Raw genomic sequence first — 22,200 nt, forward strand, 5'->3', positions numbered from 1 at the left:
GTGGAGAGGGATTTGGAGCCGGATGGAGGAAATAGAGTGAACAGGGAAAGACTCCCCGAAAAGGTGAGATATGAGCAAAACCTGAAGGAGTTAAGGGACTGAGTCATGAAGTTACTGGGGGAAGAAACTTTCAGATAGTAGGAACAGCAAGTGCAAAGGCCCTGAGGCAGGAACTTGCTGTGTGTTTGCAAGGACTAGCAAGGAGGCCAGTGTAAGTGGGTCAGAGCGTGAGAACACTAAGAAGTGAAATCAGAGTCCACAGTGGGAGGAGGGAGAGAGGTGGGTGGGATTGTGGGTGTGGAGGATCTCTTGAGCCAATGTAGGGACTTTGGCTTTGACTGTGAGTGAGAAGGGACCCACCAGAGGGCTCTGAGCACAGAAGAGACAGGATCAAAGGACTATTTTAAAGGACCACTCTAGCTGCTGTGTGGAGAGAAGGCAGAAGCAGGAGACCTCCTAGACTGTTTCAGTAAGTTCAGGTAGAAGGTGGTGCTGTCTCAGCCAAGGGGCTGTGGTAGAAGTGGTCGAATTCTGGAGATTTTTGGAAGGTTAGAGCTAATGGGATTTGTTGATGATCCTTCCAGGAGAGCCGGCACTGTGGCTGGCAGGATCACACACGTGGGTGCAGCCAGCAGTATTTCTCAAGGCGATAAGCACCATGTGGTGGCTTTGGAGCCAGACACGCCTGGGTCTGGATCCAGACTCCATCCCTACTAGCTGTTCATCTTGAGCAGTTTACATCAACTCTCTAAGACTTTGTGTCTTCATCTGTCAACTGGGGATGACAATCTTTGTATCATAGGATTATTATGAAGATCAAGTGAGATGATCTTAAAGAAGAGCTGACAGGAGAATGATTGTGATCGTTTTAAATAATGCAGTCTCCTATGAATCTTGGAGCCGGAGGCCTGAGGAGGGGAGGGGCGGGCTCTGAGGGTGGAGGGAACACGCGGGAGGGGTTGGACAAAGCTGGGAGCAGCCAAGACCACCCAGGCATGCTGGTGTGGAAAGAGAACAGGCATCTCGGGCACATACTGGCCTGCCCAAGTGAGTCTGGGGGATTCCAGCGCTCGGGGCAGGTTGGGGTAGGAGGGCCTTCAGAGAAAAGATGGCCAGAGGGGAACTCCTTGGCTGAAGGTGGAGCCGTGGAAAATGGGAACATCCCCAAATTCTAGAGGATGAGGTCATCCCAGCTGAAGCCAATCAAAACTCTCCCTTGGGGAGGCAAGAAAGGGTTTTACTAGGCCAAAAACTGCAGCGAGCTCCAGCGGCTGCCAAGAAAGGAGGCAAGGCAAGGCAAGTCCTGGGCCCGAGGCCATGAGCTCTGGAGGCTCCACCCTGGCTAGAAAAAGAGACTAGGGGAGAGCAAGAGCGGGGGCAGCCCAGAAGCGGGGGGAGGGCGGGGGCTGTCTGAATTGTCTGGTGGTAATGGGGCACGCTCCTGGAAAAACCGTTAGGTCCTCAGAGGCAGCCAACAAAGCTTTGCACACCAGGGCTCTACAATGTTTTTCCCTTAACAAGGACAGAAAGCATTCCTTCCATCAGAGATGTTCTGTTGATTTATATGCATGTTTCTCTACCCCCTGCCCCAGTAAACCAGAAGTTTAAACTGGGGTTCCTAAACTTTTCCTCCTGCCTAGAGAGAGCATTGACAATGAATGACGTGGGTTCAAATTCCAGGGTTCAAATTCTTGGGCAGGATGCTTGACCTCTAGGTCTTGTAAAATGGGGATCACAGTACTTCACAGGTGTCTCTGGGGGGCCATCATCTCCACTCCCAGACACTCCCCCCCCATCCCTGGGTTCAGAGAATAAAAGAAAGCCTACTAAATACATGTGAAGGCAGACAGTCAAGTCTACAGAAGGGTCTCTCCTGCGTGGGGAACACCAGGAGGCTGGTTTCTAGGGGCCAGAGGGAGAGGTGGGGTCTGGAACTTGGGGAGTAGCGCCCCCCAGTCCCAAGGTGGAGACCTGTTCCTTACCCGATGTCTCCCAGTTCAAACTCCCTCCCTCCTAAGGCACCACCATCTGTTCCCACTTCTCTCGGGCCCTGGAGAAGCGGTATGCTGCACTTGGAAGAGGAGGCATCCTTTCCCCAGACACCCCGGGGGCTAGAACTCCCCCAGGCCCGACGCCCTCTGGAGGCGCTGACGTCAGCCCGAGCGGCGGCCGCGGAGCGTTTCTGGTAAGTCTCCCCGCCAGCGGCCACCTCCAGGAAGGACAGGGCTGGGCCCGGGCCAAGTCCCGCAGCTGCTCAGCGCCTGCCCGGCCTGGGGAGGTTTCCGGTGTGCCCACTCGGGCCGCCGCAATCCTGGGGCCCTGCGGGCGGGGGTGGCTGGCCGGCCGTTCCCGGCCTGTCGCCACCCTGTCCAAGAAGTCAATCCAGCCCACCGACCGCAGATTCCTAGAGCCTCCGCTCGCTGATGGGAATGGAAACGGAAGTACCTCCTTCTCCCTCCCCTCCCCCATTCCTGGTCTCCCCTCCCCCTTCCCCTTCCCTTCTTTCCCTCCCTTCACCCTCCCCTCCCTCTCCCCCTCCCTTCCCCTCCCCTCCCTCTTCCCCTTCCCCATTCCTGGTCTCCCCTCCCCCGTCCCCTCCTCCCCCTCCCCTCACCCTTCCCCTTCCCTCCTTTCCCTCCCTTCCCCCTCCCCTCCCTCTCCCCCTCCCTTCCCCCTCCCCTCCCTCTCCCCGTCCCTTCCCCCTCCCCTCCCTCTTCCCCTCCCCCATTCCCGCCCTCCCCCTCCCCCCCCTTCCCACCCTTCTCCCCTCCTCCTCCCCCCTGCCCACCCTCATCCCCCATGACTGCTCTTTCCCTGGTCTTGTCACAGGCTTTGACAGCCATTTGAGACTGGTGTCCCCGTAGCCCCGGGAGAAGACAGGAGCTCTGACCCTGGCCCCCAGCTGGAGGTTTTGAGGCCAGCAAGTCATAGCATTTTAGAGCAGACACAAGGGCCTCCCGAGCCAGGCCGGTGTCCTGTGAGTCAGTGGTTTCTGGGTGCCGGGCACAGCACTCCCAGCTTCACAGACATTAAAACCCTAGCAACTGCACACTATGCTAGAGCTGTAGGTGACAGGTGGGAAGGTGGACACAGCACACAGGGCCTGAAGCAGCCCGCCTGGGGCCCCGCCTCGGAGCCAGGTCTTGTGACTGACTGCACAGCTGAACTCTGCCACCACGTTACGCTTCTCAAAGCGTGTTGGTGGATCGGGTGCTCCTGTCCTCGGTCTGCCAGGAATGAGAGAAACCTGTGGTCAAGCAGGCCCCGCTGGGGAGGGGGTGTGTGTGGAAGTACCCTAATTTCAGTTTCACTTCATGGAATGTCTTGGAGCATAGTGACAGATTAAAGGCCCTGACGAGTCCTGCAGCGAGTAAATCTGTTTAACTCTCTTTAGCCCAGTGTTTCCCAAACGTATTTGCACCTGGGAACCCCACCCCCTTTCCATCCTGGAGAAGGTGCTCTGGGAGCTGCTACACGAGATCACACCACCTGTCTTATTCACATAGTGCCTGGTATATATTAGGAGCTCTGTAAACGTGGGTTGGGTAAAATGAACATTTCCCCCATTGCTGGTCGTCCCAGCCCATTCCCCAGGATTTCTCAGCCTGGAGAGTCCTTCAGCCATGGAAGATACTTCGGGTCCTACAGAAAACCCACTCCTGCTGGCGCCCCTGTGTGGGTTTTCTGGGCTGTGCTGGGGTTGCGTGGAAAGATAAGTCTATTCAGGCTACTCCTGTGGCCGCCCCTATTTTAGCTTCTCCCTCAGAGGTCCCTACTCTTAAGGACAAAGGGAAGGCTCTGAGACACTTCCTTTCAGTTTTGGCATAGGAATATGGGTGTGGATGAGGGTGTAAAATATGCTGTGCTCAGTCGTGTCCAACTCTTTGCGACCCCATGGACTGTAGCCCACCAGGCTTCTCTGTCCATGGGATTCTCCAGGCAAGAATACTGGAGTGGGTTGCCATGCCCTCCTGCAGGGGATCTTCCCAACCCAGGAATCAAACTGGCATCTCAGATCTCTCGCCTGTATTGCAGGCAGATTCTTTGCCAGCTGAGCTACCAGGGAAGCCCAAGTCCTTTCAAGCCCCCTAAGTCTGCCCAAACAGGATCACGCAGACCCTGAGGAGTCCTCCTACCCCAGCGCTCACATCACCTTCCTTGGCACCCTGCCCCGTCACCCCTCACCCCCTCCCTCTACTTTTTACATCCTGTCTCTCACTCCCTCTTACTTCCTACCCTCCTGGACTCGTCTTGAACTCCAGGCTCGATTGGAATCAGATCCTCCCTGGGGACCATGAGCACACAGCAGGCCAGGCCCCCCACTCTGAGATTCAGGGGTGACCACCGTAGGATGGGTGCAGGCCTCCCTTCGGACACAGACAAGTCAGGAACGACAGATGCTCGCCAGGACCCAGTGCCCTCTCCCCGCCCTTTGGTGGCACCCCCTTGGCAAGCCTCCCAGCCTGGAGCCGGTGCCAGGCCTCCTCCCTCTCTTGGCTCCCGAGCACTGCTGGGAAGGGCACCACCACAGTGCTGGCATCGCTACAGGCTCAGACTCCCAACTGGGTACCACCTGCCAGCACATGTAGCAGCCTTGGGTCTAAACCACTTACTATTCTGGGCCTCCATCACTCTCCGCATGCTCCCTTCTGACCCTGGGCCTAGTGCTTAGGTTCTTGTCTCCTACCACTGGAAAAAAAATTGAGGCCACTGGGATCACATGATCTCCATCAAATTCTTACTCCCTACCGAGTCCACTTCCACGCACACCCCCACCCCCGCACCCCCACTGCTTTCCTGTTAATTTTAGAAGCAGGCCAAAATCCAGGTCAGATCCCCCAGCCTGTGGAGTCGGGCTGCCAGGGTTCGAATCCCATTTATAGCCCTTCCTGGCTGTGTGATCTTGGGCAGATTTCTTAAGCTCCTCAGTGCCTCAGTTTCCTCATCAGTGAGATGGGATGGTACTTGCCTTTACCTCACAGAGCTGATGGAAGGGTTACATGAGACAGGCTTCACAGAGAGCTTGGCACAGGCTAATGCTAAGAAAGGCTAGCTATTGCCGCCTACCTCTCAGCCTCCTCTAAACCTTGTTCCCTCATTATGAACTTCTCCCGGCTTCTAGCTCATTCCTCTCAGCCTATACAGACACACAAGTCTCTCCTGTCATGAAAAAATCTCTTCTTGATTCTGCGTTCTTGATTTCTCTTGTGCCTTCTCATCCAGACTTCTCAGCAGCATCCTTTATCTGCTTGTTCCTTTCCTTATCTCATTTCTGTTCCTCAGTCCACTGGGGACATGGCTTCTGGCTCTATCATACTTCTGACGTTTGTTGGGGTCACCAAGGACCTGGCCAAGACCAGTGGGCACATCTTAGTCCCTGACCTCTGCCTGCTGCATTGACTTTATTAGTCATTTCCTCCTCTGGGAAATGATGGATGGCTTGGCATTCATGCCTTCTTATCAACCCCTTGGTCCTCCCTGGACTTCCTCGACCTTTCCCTCTCTGTTTTCACAGGACTCCTCATCCACTGCTGGCCCCAGGGGACTGGTCTGCTGGTCTGCTGGTCCCCAGACTGGGGACCCTGAGTCTGTCCTTGGTCAGTGGGTCTCCTCTGCCCTCCCACTCCTTTCAGGTGATCTTAGCAGCTCTTAGCTTCCCAGATAGCTCAAATGGTAGAGAATCTGCCTGCAATGCAGTTCGATCCCTGGATTGGGAAGATCCCCTGGAAAAGGGCATGGCAACCCACTCCAGTACTTGCCTGGAGAATTCCACGGACAGAGGACCTGGCCGGCTACAGTCCATGGGGTTGCAGAGTCGGACACAACTGAGTGACTGACACTTTCACTTTCACTTAGCAGCTCTTAGGCCTTTTCACTTCCACTTGATGGTTGCTACCTGCTATGGACTGAATTGTGTGCCCCCCCGCAAATTCGTACACTGAAGCCCTAGTCCCCAGTGCTACTGTATATGGAGACAGAGACTGTAAGGAAGTAATAAAGATTAAATCAGGTTATAAATTCAGGCCCCTAATCTGATAGGTTAGATAGCATCACTAACTGAATGGACATGAACTTGAGCAAACTCCCGGAGATAATGGAGGACAGGGAAGTCTGGCGTGCTGCAGTCTGTGGGGTCACAAAGAGTCAGACTCTACTTAGTGACTGAACAATGACAACAAGCTGATAGGATCAATGTTCTTATATGAAGAGGAAGAGACACCAGAGATCTCTCTTTCTGGGCTCACACAGAGAAAAGCTCACACGAGGACATGGCAAGAAGGTGCCATCTGTAAGCTAGGAAGAGAGGTCTCACCAGAAGTTAACTCTGCTGGTACCTTGAGCCTAGACCTCTAGCCTCTAGACGTGTGAGAAAATAATTCCTGTTATTCAAGCCACCCTGTGTGTCGCATATTCCTAAGCATGTAGGCATGCTAAGGCTCCTCATCTAACTCTCTGTGACCCCGTGGACTGTAACCCACCAGGCTCCTCTGTCCATGGGATTCTTCAAGCAAGAATACTGGGGTGGGTTGCCATGCCCTCCTCCAGGGGATCTTCCTGACCCAGGGATCAAACCCAAGTCTTTTATGTCTCCTGCATTGGCAGGTGGGTTCTTAACCATCTGGGAAGCCCTGTTGCTAAGTATACCAGTAAGCTTTTCCTGCATAACAGACTATTCCAAAATTTAGTGGTTGAAAACAACCACTCATTTAGCTTATCTTTCTGCAGGTCAGCAGTTTGCTCTGGGCTCAGGTAACAGTTCCTCTGGGCTTGGATCTGTGGTCAGCTGCAGGTTTGGCTGGGCACTGGTTGCAGCCTGGCTTTCGCGGAATGGCTCATCTCTGCTCCACAGAGTCTCTCATCCTCCAGAAGGCAGGCCTGGGCTTGTTTCCATGGCGATACAGAAAGGTTCTAAGAAAGGAAGCAGAGTGGAGGTTTGGAAGGAAAAGCCTCAGACTCTGCAGACATCCAGATCTGTGTACATTCTTACCTGGAACTCTGGGAGTTGGCTTCTCAATATCAAGACATCTTGGACAATGCACTAGGAATATAGAAAAGTAATTACACAAGAAAGAGAATGTATGTGTATAACTGCATCACTTTGCTATGTAGCAGATAACACAACATTGTAAATCAATTCTACTTCAATCTTAAAAGTACTTTGAAAAAAGTAAACTCTGGAAAGGCACATAGCATTTTAAGGTATAGTTGACAGGACTTGACAGATGTAGAGTAAGGAAAGACGAGGAAGATAGGTCTACTCCTGGGTAGACAATCTTTCTGCTTCCCTGGTGGCTCAGGCGGTAGGGTCCACCTGCAATGCAGGAGACCGGGGTTTGCTCCCTGGGCTGGGAAGATCTCCTGGAGAAGGGAATGGCAACCCACTCCAGTATTCTTGCCTGGAAAATCCAATGGACAGAGGAGCCTGGTGGGCTACAGTCCATGGGGTCGCAAAGAGTTGGACATGACTGAGTGACTAACACTTTCACTTTGGGTAGAGAGGTTTCTGGGCTAGATGGAGGGTGGAAATAATTTGTTGAGCACTTATTATTTGCTGGACACTTTTCTAGCCTCTTGGCACACAGAAAATACTGAGGTGCTTGAGAAAATGTCTCTGGAGCCGGACTTGGCTCTAGAGAATATATGTATTCTTTTTCAGATTCTTTTTCATTATATGTTGTTTATATTAGTTATTGAATATAGTTCCCTATGCTATACAGTAGGTCCTTGTTGTTTGTATCTAGTTTATATATAATAATGTGTATCTGCTAACCCCAAACTAATTTGTCCCTCCCTCCCTCCCCCTTCCCCTTTCATAACCATAGGATTGTTTTCTATGTCTGTGAGTCTTTTCTGTTTTATAAATTCGTATCCTTTTTAGATTCCACAAATAAGTTACAGCATATGGTATTTGCCTTTCTTTGACTTACTTCACTTAATGTGATACTCTCTAGGTCCATCTGTGTTACTGCAAATGACTGTATTTCATTCTTCTTTATGGCTGAGTAATATTCCACTGTGCATCTATGCCGATCTTTATCCGTTTATCTGTCAATGGACACTTAGGTTGCAGAAGCTATGTTCTTAATCACCACTTCCTTTATATTCCTCCGTCTGCCATTCATCCACAGGAAGATAACATATTTTCAGTTAAAGATAATGAATTTGGTTTTAAATACAGATGTAGAGCTGCCTCTAGGACAACCAGGTAGAGACTTTTATTCAGCAGTATGTATGGGTTTGTATGTGCGGTATAGGAATCAAGACATAGTAGACAGACAAGGATTGAGCCACAAGGGGATAACATCATACAGGGAGATGGTGCAGAGGGAGAATGGGGGAATGCTGGGGGCACGTTTAAGGAGAGGATGGAGAAGAAGGATCCCACAAAGGAGCCTGAAAATGAGAAGCCAGAGACAGGAGAGGGAGGTTTTGGAGGAAGGGAGGACCATAAGTCTGAGTTTGCCTGAGGGAGCCTTGGTTAGGACAACCTGGCATAATAATTAATGAGTGCCCCCTTTCATGTTAAACAGTGGCCCAGTTTGGAAGATGGATTATATATAGTCACACTCAGAAGGTCAAGGAGGAGAAAACACTAAGGAGGGGGAAACGTAGATGTGAAATACTGCCAAGAGGACGAAGAAGGCTAAGTTTGGAAAGTGGGTTCCATTGGGATTGGATTTGGCAACTGATGACCTTGGTTGGAGAAAGGCTTCTGAGAAAAAAGATGGAAAATGGACTGGATCACGCTGAATCTAGATAAGAAATAAGTAAAGATAACAAATTGGACAAGTCTTTCCAGAAGTTTGGCTGGGAAGGAAAGAAAGAGACAGAGGGGCAGCTACATGGAACAGAAGAGGACACACCCTCCCAGCCGTTTTCCGCAGAGGAGGGGTTGCCCCTATTGGAGACCCAATAGGGGCAATGCCAATAGATAGACCGCCAGGGAATCAAGGAGATTGCTTATGGGTCAAGGTTTCTGGGGAGCCAGAAAGTACGAGGGTCCAGATAAAGGGGAAAGAGCCTTGAAGAAATAAAGGGGGAGATTTAAGAAATAGTGGGAAAAGGCCCAAGGAGGTGGGTTTCTGGGCACAGAACTGATGAGGGGGCCAGCATCACCTTGCAGACTTGTTTGACCATAGCAGACCATGGTCAGTAATGCCTGGGTCTTCCCTTGGCCATAGACTCTTTCCCACCTCAGCCCCCAAATGCACATACCTACATATACGTGATTTCTTCACAAGGGTCAGGAGGCTCACAGCAAGCTGATAACCACAGAGGAGTCCAGAGCACAGGGAGGAAGTTCTGCCCCCTGGAGTACTTTCCCATTGCTTGGGTGTCCTCACACCAACATCTGTTCTTTCCATCTCCTCCAGCTGACCCATAAATGCCCTAACATCCATGAAGGCAGGCCCTTCTTCATTTTAAAAGATTTTCATGACATGCTACGACTCCCAGATTTGCAGGTTACTTTTCACCAGTTAATTCACGCCCAGCTGCATCCAGATACCTCAAGGGGAGAGGTTCCTTAATCCCATCACTGTGATTACTAGAAGTCTCCTCCTAGAGAGGGTCCTCCTGAGGGTCCTTCCGGGAAACCTACAGGCTGGTTCCAGGAGTCTGGGCTCCCCTCCCAGCTCCGGACCTCAGGTCACATGACCCTCCTGGCACTGAGCCTGCTATCAAGGATATTCCCTTCACTCCCAACCCATGGAAAGACTGTCTGGGTAAGAACTCTCTTCACCTCTTAAAACACTTTATAATTTAATGAATATTAATGAGATAGAGAATGACCATCTTTCATTTATTTAGCAAACATTTGTCAAGCTCTACGCATTTCAGGTGGAGCCCTTGGAACAGAGTCAGTTTGCGCCTGCTCCCCAGGCTAGAGGTGGCCTTCTGAGACCACATCCACTCTGTCCCTGTAAGAGCCCACCCAAATAATTCTGAGTTGACAGCATTTAGAAGCAGTGTCATGTGAATCGCCACAGAATTGTGGATTAAGTTGGTGAAAGTCTTTACTGCTATTAAACAATAGTTTATTTCTTAAGAAATAGAGGCCTGTGTAAAGGCGGCATAACAGGGGAAGGTAGGTCTCATTATACCATGCAGATGATGGATCGCACACCCCGAGGGGTGAGGGCTGCCTCGAATGCCTACTGGTGATCAGTGAGGGAGCAGGGGACAGCTCAGACCCTCTGTTTTCTGAACGGGAGGGAAAATCCAAGAGGAGACAGGAGAATACAGGGAGAGAAAAAAATAACCTGGAGGAGAGTTGATGGAGAAGAGGGGAAATAGTCAATGAAGTGATATGGATAGAATAGACAATGGATAGAGGTGGGATCAAATCTTTGAATGGACAGACAAAATCCTCTGACAAAATGAGAGATTCCCAGAACTCTTTTTTTTTTTTTCCCCAGAATTCTTGATTCCCAGTGCATGGGCACCACGGCCGAAGGCAGACTCGAGTCCCTTGCAGAAAGGGCAGCCCCCTGGGACCCCACCAAATTCTACCCTGACCCCTTTTGCTTGTCCCTGTCCCCCTCCAGCCACCCCCACTTTAGCAAGCATGCTCTCTCATCAGGGACTCACTGCCCTGATCCTTCTCCATCCTGGGTTCCCAGCCACCCACTGGACACTTCCCCTGGTGGTCCCACAGCCACCTCAGGGACAGGGTTTCATTCACTTATTAAATTCTGTCTTACAACCTGTATTGTGTGCCAGGAACCACTTGTGCCAGGCTCAGAGGAGACAACAGACAGCAAGCAGACACGGTCCTGCCCTTACTGGGGAGATAGAGATAAGTCAAATAAACAGCAAGTTGGGATGTCCCCGGTGATCCAAAGGTTAGGACTCAGCGCTTCCCCTTCAGGGGACACAAGTTCGATCCCTGGTCAGGAAACTAAGATCCCACAAGCCGTGTGGGTGCAGCCAAAAACAAAACAAACAAAAAGCCACAAATAATCAATAGCTTGTTACAATATGGTGTGAGGACACCCTAATCACTGTATCCCACCTTCAAATCTGAATACTAGCAGCAGCATCCTGGGTCCTCCTAGCTCCTCTGCCTCCTGTATGCCCACACATCCATGTGATTCTCCAGGCTACTGTGTCCCCTCCTTTTCTTTCTCTATGACCTCTGCCTGGACTTCTACCCTGCCACCTCCAATCTCCACCCAAAACCCTCCTCCGCATGACTGCCCACATTTTCTCTTCTAAATTACAAATGTGATCACAATATTCTCAAGATTAAGAACTTCTTTACAGGAACCTCAAAGAGAAATAGTAGAAAGTCACTGGAGGGACTTCCCTGGAGGTCCCATGGTGAAGACGTCACCTTCCGGTGCTGGGGTGCAGGTTCGATCCCTGGAGGGGGAGCTAAAATTTCACATGCCTCCTGGTCAAAAAACCAAAATGAAAAAATGCAAAAAACCCAAAAACCAAAAAAAAACAAAACACAAAACAGAATCAATATTGTAACAAATTTAATAAAGACTAAAAATGGTCCACATTAAAAAAAAAACTTTAAAAAAAGATACATAAAAAAGAAAGTCATTAGAGATAGAAGAATTCAATTCAAGACTCTTGGTCCATAAGAGAATAAGATTTGGATACACACACATAAACACACACACACAGCATGTAAAAGAACTAAATAACATAAATAATAAGGTACAACTAATGTATGTGGTTTTTTTTCCCCTCTGAAGATACAAGAGCCAAAAAGTTAACCAAATTTTAGGAAATAAAGAAAACCTTAATGGATTTCAAAAAGCTGAATACAATCTTTTGATTATAACATTACAATAAAATGAGAATTTAATAACCACCAAAAGATAAAAAGTCACAACCACCAGAAATATACTTCTAAAATTTATCTTAAACAATTTGAGTTAAAGAGGGAATGCAAACTGAGAAAGAAAATTATCTAGAAAATAGCAATAAACTCTTCGGAAACATCAAAAACAAAGGCACAAGACCTTCATCCGTGTTCTTTTTCCCCACCCTCCATAACGCCCTCTGAAGTTTGCACCCATGACCCCGGTCCTGCTCTCTCTGTTCTCTCCTGTTTCCTTGGCTCCTGCACTAAATTTCTCAACAGCTCTGGAAGCTGTCACTTTCTGTCACCCCTCCACACCATTGCACCTTTATGCCATTGGCCTGGGATGTCCTTTTCCTTCTTACCTACCTAGCAAACTCCTGTTTACTCCTGAAGACTCAGCGTCGTGGTCCCTTCCTTTGTGATACCTCACACAGATACAAGAGATCGTCCACCCCTTCTCCGTGTCCCCAGAGGTCTTGGCACCGTCCTCTGGAGAAGATGGTGAGTAAAAAGAGAGCCTGGGTCAGGTCTCAGCCACTCCCCAGGCCAACAGTTTCAACACCGTGTCACTAACACCCAACTCCCTTGTCCCTGTCACCTTCCACCCTCTTGGCAGCTGGCTGCATTTCTAGGGGCTCTTTGCTCTAGGTCAGTTAATGTTGTTGGATAAGACAAAGCAAAAACAGGAAATTGTGTTAATTCTGCACACTAACAAACTCATCTGTCCTTAGCTGACACCCTCCCCCTTAGGCTGGCTGACATAGCCTCCTCTTGGGTCCTTCACACAGTGCTTCCTGGAATCTGTCCCAAAGATTACACATGTCCTTTGAGATATGAATGGGGGTTTTGTGGGGATTTTGGGGTTTTGTTTTGAAGGAAGTTAAGAAAGGAAAGGGTTCCCCAATACATTTGGGAAATGCCAGAGAAAAACAAAAAGTTATATCAATCACCATGATGTACACTTCAAATACCTTATAATTTTGTACGTCTATTAATGCCTCAATAAAGCTGAGACTTCCAAAAAGAGTTAAGACTGGTCTCATGTTTAACAGTTTACCAGAACTTTTAATTCACTGATAAACCTTATGAAGAACCAAATAGTATGCGAATTCGCTCAAAGTATTTGCACTTGGAACCCTTTAGTTCACCGTGCCCTACTGAGTCTCGTCTTGTGAAAAACAGTCACTTATCTGGAAGCAGAGTGGAAAGGGCAACACTCCTTTTCCTCCCCGTTAGTGGCTGATCTGGCCTTTTGTTTTGCTGGAGAATTTGAGGCCGTGTCTGCCCTCTGACCCAGCTTCCTCCCTGACACAAACTTCCTCTCCTTCACATTTTCTCTTCTTTCTGTGCAATGCAGAGCCTCACTCTTTCCTTACGTTTCCGATGCGGTACATTCCGTTACTGCGTTCAAGGGCGGTGGGGTGCTAATAGAATCCAGTGGGTAGAAGCAGGGATGCTGCTACACACCTCAATACACAAGACAGAGACCCTCCTCTCCAGCCCTCCACCCCAAGCCTCACAAAGAATTTTCTGGCCTGAAGTGTTAATAGAGTTGTGGTTGAGAAACTCTCACCTTTTTTTTTTTTCCTTTCCAAATTTTAAACTTTTTTGGGGGGTATAGCCAATTAACGATGTTGTGGCAGGTTCAGATATACAGTGAAGGGACTAAGTCATATGTTTACATATATCCATTCTCCCTCAAACCCAGGAGAAAACCTCTCCTTTAATAGGATTCTTTAAGAGAATCCCTGAGAATATGAGCGGTGTCTGCTAAGGCACTCAAGTCACTCTAATATAACATCACCCACAAAATATCTCAACCTTGCAGCCCCTTGACCATCTGTCATGGACTAAATGTTGTCCCTGCCAGATTCACTGCCCCCGGATGTGATGGTATCAGAAAGCGTGTCTTTGGGAGGTAATTAGAATTAGATGAGGTCATGAGGGTGGAGCCCTCCTGAATGGGATTAGTACCCTTGTAAGAGCTATAGCACTTGCTTCCTCTTTCTGCTTCTCTTCCACGTGAGGACACAATGAGAAGTCAGCAGTCTATAACGCAGAAGAGGACTCTCATCAGAACTGGGGCATGCTGGCACCCTGATCTTGAACTTTCAACCTTTAGAACACTGAGAGATAAATTTCTGTTGTCTCTAAGCCACCCATGGGCTTCCCTGGTAGCTCAGCTAGTAAAGAATCCGTCAGCAGTGCAGGAGATCCTGGTTCGATCTCTGGGTCGGGAAGATCCACTGGAGGAGGGATAGGCTACCCACTCCAGTATTCTTGGGCTTCCCTGGTGGCTCAGATGGTAAAGAATCCGCCTGCAATGTGGGAGACCTGAGTTCAATCCCTGAGTTGGGAAGATTCCCTGGAGGAGGGCATGGCAGCCCACTCGAGTATTCTTGCCTGGAGAATCACATGGACAGAGGAGCCTGGCAAACTACAGTCCATGGAGTCGCAAAGAGTTGGACATGACCAAGCAACTCAGCACAGCACAGCACATAAGCCACCCCTAAGTCTGTGGGGCTTTATTAGAGCAGCCTGGATAGATTAAGATACCACACTTCTCTCTTCTACCCTCACACAGCTGAAGAGTACCCACCCCTTTTGCCCCCATGTCTCCACATCCAGTCTCCCACTGGCCACCTGTGACCTGGCCTCTCTCATCATGTCTCTGAATATCTTTCCTCCAGAGTGAAGTCTTGATTGTTAAATTGACACTGTTTGGAACTTTTCTTGCTTGACTTCTCTGCAGTCTTTGAAACTCACCTTCCTGGCTTTGGGACGCCCCATGGCCCTGGTTCAACATCAATTGCCCCAGCTATGTGAAGACTAGTAACTGGCTGCATGTCAAGGGGAGCTGGCAAAGACCTGGAAACAGTGGAACCTGAGCCCACATAAATGCAGGGGATTAAGGCTGTCTCAGTGAGTCCAGAAGCCAGACAAGCAATTCTAGAAAACAAGATGCCCCAAGGGCAATGCCAGGAGGCGCTCCAAAGGCAAACAGCAGCTTGATGAAGCTCCCAGGAGCGTGCAACCTGAGGCCCCAGAGCTCAGACGGCCAGGGGAAGGGCTGCAGGTTCAGAAGAAGTTGAAAGAGATGCTCATCCAGAGTGATCATGGTGTTTGTGCTGAACACGAGCATGCAGGGGTTCGCTTCAGGAAGTCAGGCTGAACAGAGAAGCAGGGAAGAATGCACGTGATACAACTGTGTGGAAATGCAACAGTAAAAACCTAGTACCAGCATGGCAGAGGGGAGAAGTCAAAGAAGGCTTCCTGGAGTCGGTGATGTGGGAACTGGTTTTTGAGTAAAGAATTAGAGTCAGACTCTGAGCTGAAAGAAGAGGAAGACACAGGCACAGAGTCAGAGCCATGGAATGGTCCTTCGGTGTGACTGGAAGGAAGCTGGAGGAAGGGTTTGGAGTACACTGGCAGCCTTGGATGGCAACCTAAGGGTCCAGAACAATCTGTGGGAAATGGTGAACGATCTTTAAGCCTAAGAGAAGTGTGATCAGATTTGACCTGAGACAGTTAAAAGGTCATGCAGTTGTCTGAACAGACAAAGGAGGTGAAGGCCAGCACTGAAGCACCAATCATTTATTCAGTAGACGTGCATTAAATACTCCATGTCAGTCAGTAATCTCAAGACTGGGGATACAGGCCTGAACAAAGAGACAAGGCTCTCTAGCCTCATGTAGTTTAGTGTGGGTGTGTATGTTGAGGCAGACAGAAAGGAAAAAAAAAAAAAAAATCTACAAATAAACAATATGGTTCAAAGGAGTTTGGGAAGAATAAAGCTGTGTGACATGATGGAGTCACTGGGAAGCTATTTGAGGCAGGTCAGGAAGGAAAGTCCTCTCAAAAGTGGTGATGTTAATGCCTGAGCTCAGAGCTCTCTGAAAAGAGCCAACCTACCTGTGAAGCCTGAGGGACATAGCCTTCCGGAGAAGTGTGAGTTCAAGCACAGGCCCTGAGGTGAGAGTTTGAAAACCAGAAAGAAAGCCAGTGAAGGTGGCAGTGGGAGCCAAAGGGGAGAGGACAGATTCAGAGCTATGAGGGGTTGGTTGACAGCCCTTGGTGACTGTCTGGATGTGGGGGGAAAGGAGGGGCTGGGCTGGGATGACTTCCCACATCTACTTGGGGAATGTGGGTACCTCTCCTCCCCCAGAGAGAGGCAGCAGAAGGCACTGGTTTTGCTGCAATGCGGTGGATCACATAGTGAGCTGAATGGTGGTTTGTCCACTTGGACGAATAATATGTCCATGTTCTAATCCCTGGAACCATCAAGGTGACCTTATTTGAAAGAAAGGCCTTTGCAGATGTAAGTAAATCAAGGCTCTTGAGATGAGATCATCCTGGATTTAGGTGCACCCCAATTCCAATTTCTAGGAGAAAGGCAGAAAAAGATTTGAGACACAGAGGGAGGGGAGAAGGCCTTGTGAAGATGGAGGCTGAGGTTGGATTCATTGTAGCCACAAGCCAAAGAACACCTAGAGACCTAGAACACCTAGCCTCCACCAGAAGCTAGAAGAGGTGAGGACGGATTCTCTCCCAGAGCTGTCAGAGGGAGCGTGGCCCTGTGGACACCTCGACTTCAGATTTCTGGCGTCCACAGCTGTGAGAGACAAAATTTCTCTTTTTCCCCTGGAGGAGGTCTTGGCAACACGCTCCAGTGTTCTTACCTGGAGAATCCCATGGACAGAGGAGCCTGGTGGGTTACAATCCACAGGGTCGCAAAGAGTCCGACCTGACTGAAGCAACTTAGTGCAAAGCATGCGTCCAAAATATATAAAGAATTTACACGACTCAACAACAAGAAAAAAAAAAAGCAAGATTTTTTTAAAAAAATTCTGTTGTTCTTAGCCACAAAGTGTGTGGTAATTTGTTACGTCAGCCACAGGAAATGAACGGGACACTCCATGTTGAGTGTGGGGAGCGAGATGGAGGAGTTGGCTGGGCAGGTGGATATATGAGCTCCCCTGAGGAGAGAGGCCAGGGCTGGAGATAAAGCGCTGAAAGGCAGTTGAGCGTACAGATGGCAGTTTAAACCCCTGTCAGCACAGAACCTAAAACACAGCCCCAGAAGCTCTTTCTCAGAAGCACAAAAACAAAAGCTTTTCAGATTTTGGGGAACAGATTTCATTCACTGTTATAACCAGACACCCACACTATGTATCAATGACATACAATGTTCATATCAAAGAATATGTTTATAAGCATTTTAATATCCTCTAATTAATTAAAGAACAGTTCTGTCAAATTATTTTCTTGAGTCAGGAAATCTTGTACTTCCTTGAGCTTCTCGGAATCTGATGTGAGAACCGCCCATTTTACATCTGACACCTCTGAGAACAGAGAGAGGCTGCAGTGGAGAAAGTGCCAGGACAGTATTTATCAGTTTATGGTTGAAAGACGAAAAGTTGGAAGTGTTAGTCGCTCAGTTGTGTCCGACTCTTTGCAACCCCGTGGACTATAGCCAGTCAGGCTCCTCTGCCCCTGGAATTCTCCAGACAGGAATACTGGAGTGGGTTGCCATTCCCTTCTCCAGGGGATCTTTCTGACTCAGGGATCCAACCTGGGCCTCCCGCATTGCAGGCAGATTCTTTACCATCTGAGCCACCAAGGAAGTGCCTACTTTATGGTATCGCCTAGCAAAAGTTCCTCCGATGCCTCTGATGGGCTGCAGAAGCGCTTCTGTTACACAAACTGCGTGTACCACCTTCTTTTTATCACTTCTCTCTAAAGCGTCTACTCATTCGTATCATAAAAATGACTTCCTCTCAGCATCAGGTGGGCCTTGAACATTTGTAGGATCTGGTACAAGAGTACAGGTCGAGGCCCTAATTTTGCACACCAAGGATTTACAAATGATGAAGCCCACAAAATGTTAAAATAGAATAAAATTTGTCCGCATACCTTGGTGAATAGCTGCGTCATGCCCTAGAAAGTCAGTATCAAATTCAGAACTCTCTGACTCCTTGGAGTTTCGCCCTGGAATGTGGAGTGTGCGTAGGGCTCCCTCCTAAGCCCTGGCTCCCACCACCTACTCCACAGCGCAGTCAGAGGGGCTCACAAGATGCAGACAGACACCCAGGGCCCGAGGCCCAGCTCAGCCATCCTAGGGCCCAAGAACTTCCAGAGGACCAGCTCATAGAGGCCCTGGAACTGGTTTGAGGACATTTGGGCAGGGAATTCTGGGATCTGAGGGACGGCATGGACTCTGCATAGGTTTGACCAGTTGGTCCTGCAGATTCCTTGACCAGTGAGAGGCAATGCAGAACACGGGATGCAGGGCAGGGGCTCCTCTTGCCTGCATGGATGAGAGGGAGTGGTTTAGTGAGAGAGAAGTAGACCGAGACGGCCTTGCTCAATGGGTGCATTCTCTTGTACACATTTTAGTTAAGCAATTAAATGCTGGACTTTCCTGGTGATACGGTGGGTAAGAATCCACCTCCCAACGCAGGGGCCATGGGTTCAGTCCCTGGTCCAGGAAGATCCCACATACCACAGAACAACTAAGTCCATGCCCAACTACTGAGCCTGAGATCTAGAGCTTGTGGGCCACAACTGCTGAAGCCTGTGTGCCTGGAGCCTGTGCTCCGCAACAAGAGAAGCCTCCTTCCTTTATGATGAGTGATACTGGCTTCTATAAAGTACTATGCACTTCCATTTAAACTCATTTCTTTCTTTTGTCTTTTTTATTTTTGGCCACACTGGGCCTTAGTTGCAGCACAAGGGAGCCTCAGTCTTTGTTGAAATATGCAGAAGCTTTAGTTGCAGTGTGAGAACTCTTTGTTGGGGCATGTGGGGTCTAGTTCCCCGACCAGGGATCAAACCTGGGCCCCTGACACTGGGAGCTCAGAGTCTTAGCCACTGGACCATCAGGGAAGTTCCTAAATATGTTTCTTTATGTTAAAAAGTGAGATTATTTAAAGAAAAATGGTATGTAAATAGTAATACAAATGATACCCTGATATAGCAAAAAATAATTTTTTTTATGATTAATGGCTGCTCCCTCATATCAAGTAATTATCACTTGTCTAATTTTTGTTGATTTTTTTCACATAATGAAGACTCATGTCAACAACAAGATCCTTAAGAGGGTGGGGGAGAAGTGGAAAAGTAGCAATTCTACAGAAGCAGTCTTCTTCAGGAGCACATCATTATTGCCTTTGTGATATTCTCAAATGTTTTTATCTCATATCTCATGGATAGAAGCCAGAAACTCAGGCACCCCACAGAGAAAAAGTCAATTCCAAACAGATAAATTGAAATAATTAAAACCAGACAGCCCTAGAACATTAGGCTCCTGGCTACCAGGAAGTGACAGCTTTTAGGGAGGTCTAGCCTTTATCCATGTGCTGCAAACACACTCATCTTTTTTCATCCTTTGCTATAAAGACTCAGCCTGTCTCTCTTACCTACTTTATAGATTGCAGATGGCAAACTTTAATCAGGGCTATCTCTTAGGGCCTCCCCTGCTTGTGACTGAGCATTTCATATTCGTTAGCCGAGAAAAGAGGTGATGCAGACGATCTTTAATCCTTGTCTATGCTAGCATTCCCCAAAGGTGGTCTCCAGGAAATAATTCTGTTGGACTTCAGTGAATATTACTTGGAAAAGGGGCTCCATGATTTAACAGTGATGCTCTTTGGCCAGAACTATCATTAATTATCTCAAGGGACTAGTGTTCCATGGCCTGACTGACCTTTCAGTTCATTTCAGTCACTCGGTCATGTCCAACTCTTTGCGACCCCATAGACTGCAGCACGCCTGGCTTCCCTGTCCATCACCAACTCCCAGAGCTTGCTCAAACTCACATCCATTGAGTCAGTGATGCCATCCAACCATCTTGTCCTCTGTTGGCCCCTTCTCCTCCTGCCTTCAATCTTTCCCAGCATCAGAGTCCTTTCTAATGAGTCAGTGCTTCACATCAGGTGGCCAAAGTATTGGAGCTTCAGCTTCAGCATCGGTCCTTCCAATGAACATTCAGGACTGATTTCCTTTAGGATTGACTGGTTTGATCTCCTTGCAATCCAAGGGACTCTGTGGCACTAGACTAGACAAAATATAATTAGGGAAATAAAACTTTGCCTAAGTCAGTAAGGTGCTCCCAAAGCTAAATATAAGGATATTTGAGGTCCTCTGGGTGTTTTTTATTATTCATATGATATCAATAATAATTTCCAGTAACCAAGCATATAATTTGTACCAATTACTTATTGTACTATCACCTTAGTCCACTTTATAATGACTCTGCAAAGGCCTTTTTTAATCTTCATTTTATAAAAATTTATTTATTTACTAATTTTGGTTGCACTGGGTCTTCATTGCTGTTTTCGGGCTTTCTCTTGTTATGTCAAGTGGGGTCTACTCTTTGTTGCGGGCTTCTCATTGCAGTGACTTCTCTTGTTATGGAGCACAGGCTCTAAGCACAAAAGCTTCAGGAGGTGTGGTGCACGGGCTTAGTTGCCCCACAACATGTGGCATCTTCCCGGACCAGAGATCAAATCCGTGTTCCCTGCATTGGCAGGCAGATTCTTATCCACTGAAGTCCTTAATCTCCATTTTTAAAAGTAAACTAATTAAGGATCAGACCAACTAATAACTGGGTTCATTCATTGAACAAATTTTTCATTGTTAAGTGCCAGCTCAGTCCTGCACTCTCTGCCAGACTCATTGGCTCCATGGCCCTGCTGACCTCCAGATTGGGCCCTGTGACCAAGAGTTGATATTCTCGGAAAACAAGCAAACAAAACCTGAGAGAGATTCCAGTGTATCTTTAGGAGACACTGTGACATGGGGGTTAGGAGCAGAGGCTGTTAGTCTGAGTCTCTCGGAATCTCAGCTTTCCACTTGAAAAGTGAGGCTAGAGAGAATACCCAAGGTCACTAGGATGTTGGGGAGATTGAGAATTGGTGTCAAGACATGAGAAACTCAGGTGTTCAGACTCTGTGAGAATACTTTGCTTCATCTATCGAAAATCACCAAGTGGGGGAAGAAGGAAAGGGAAAAGGAAATCAAACAACCAAAAATGTTCAATTTCTAGTTGAATTAATTGGGGGTTGGTGGGAAGGTCCTAGAGTTCATTTCACTGGAAAGTGAAAGAGTTTGTCACTCAGTCATGTCCAACTCTTTTCGACCCCTTGGACTGTAGCCTGCCAGGCTCCTCTGTCAATGGGATTCTCCAGGCAAGAATACTGGGGTGGGTTGTCATGCTCTCCTCCAGGAGATCTTCCCAACCCAGGGATTGAACTCAGGTCTCCTGCATTGCAGGCGGATTCTTCACCATCTGAGGTGTTACAACCTCAGGTGTCATCCCTTCACCACCAGGGATGTCAAGTGAGACTCCTCAAGTGGCGACCCCAGCTCAGCAGAACCAGAGAGTTCGGGAGGTCAGAGTTTCTCTCCTGAGGGAAACCTGTCCTGGACAGGCGCACAGAACACGGAGAACGGCACACAGGATTGCAAAGAAGAGAAATCTGGTGCGGCAGTCGGAAACGGATGGAACAGAAATTGAGTTTATTTCTCGAAAGTTGATTAAATCTGGTTGACTGAGTCACATCCAATAAAAGAACAGACTCAGGCATTGATTGGAGAAGGAGTTGTCCACTCCAGTATTCTTGCCTGGAAAATCCCATGGACAGAGGAGCCTGGCGGGCTATATAGTCCATGGGGTTGCAAAGAGTTGGACATGACTGAACCACTTCTCTTCAGGCATTGATGGAAACTCTATAATGTCTAAATCAGGCCAATATCTCCTGAAGCCCCTGGTCAATCTGGGTTTCACTAAGGTCGAGTCTTTTGGTCCCTAAGTGCCTCCAGAGGTGACGCAATAGAGAGAGCCCAGAACTGCCTATGAAGAACCCCTGCAAATAAACAATCAATTGAACCTGACTCCAATCACGTCTCTAGATTGACTTTACAAGAAAATGCAGGGGAAACAGAAAATGTTAAATGACACCACAAAGACGCTGCCAAACCCAGAGGACGGGACACTGTACAGGACAGTAGCTTGGGTTTTGAACAACTAAATGGCATGAAAAAGAGAGTGGGCTGGGGAGGGGAATTGTTAGAGATTTATCCTGGTTTAAGAAATGCAAAATGGGGAGCTTGTTTGGATTCTCTTCAAATAAACCAACTGTAAAAAGGCATCTTTAAAGACAGTTGGGAAAACTGAACTACTTGGGCAAAAACTGAATCCAGATATATTGTTATTATGTTTTACTAGCAGGATATTAGATGATATTAAGTAATTCTTGCTTATGTTAGGTGTGGTTACAGTATCAGGTAATGTTTCTATGAAAGTACTTATCGCTAAGAGATACATCCTGAAGTATTTACAAGTAAAATAATATGTTGCCTAGAATTTGTTTTAAAAT

This window comes from Dama dama, chromosome 21 (assembly GCF_033118175.1).
Source record: "Dama dama isolate Ldn47 chromosome 21, ASM3311817v1, whole genome shotgun sequence".
Taxonomy (NCBI): domain Eukaryota; kingdom Metazoa; phylum Chordata; class Mammalia; order Artiodactyla; family Cervidae; genus Dama; species Dama dama.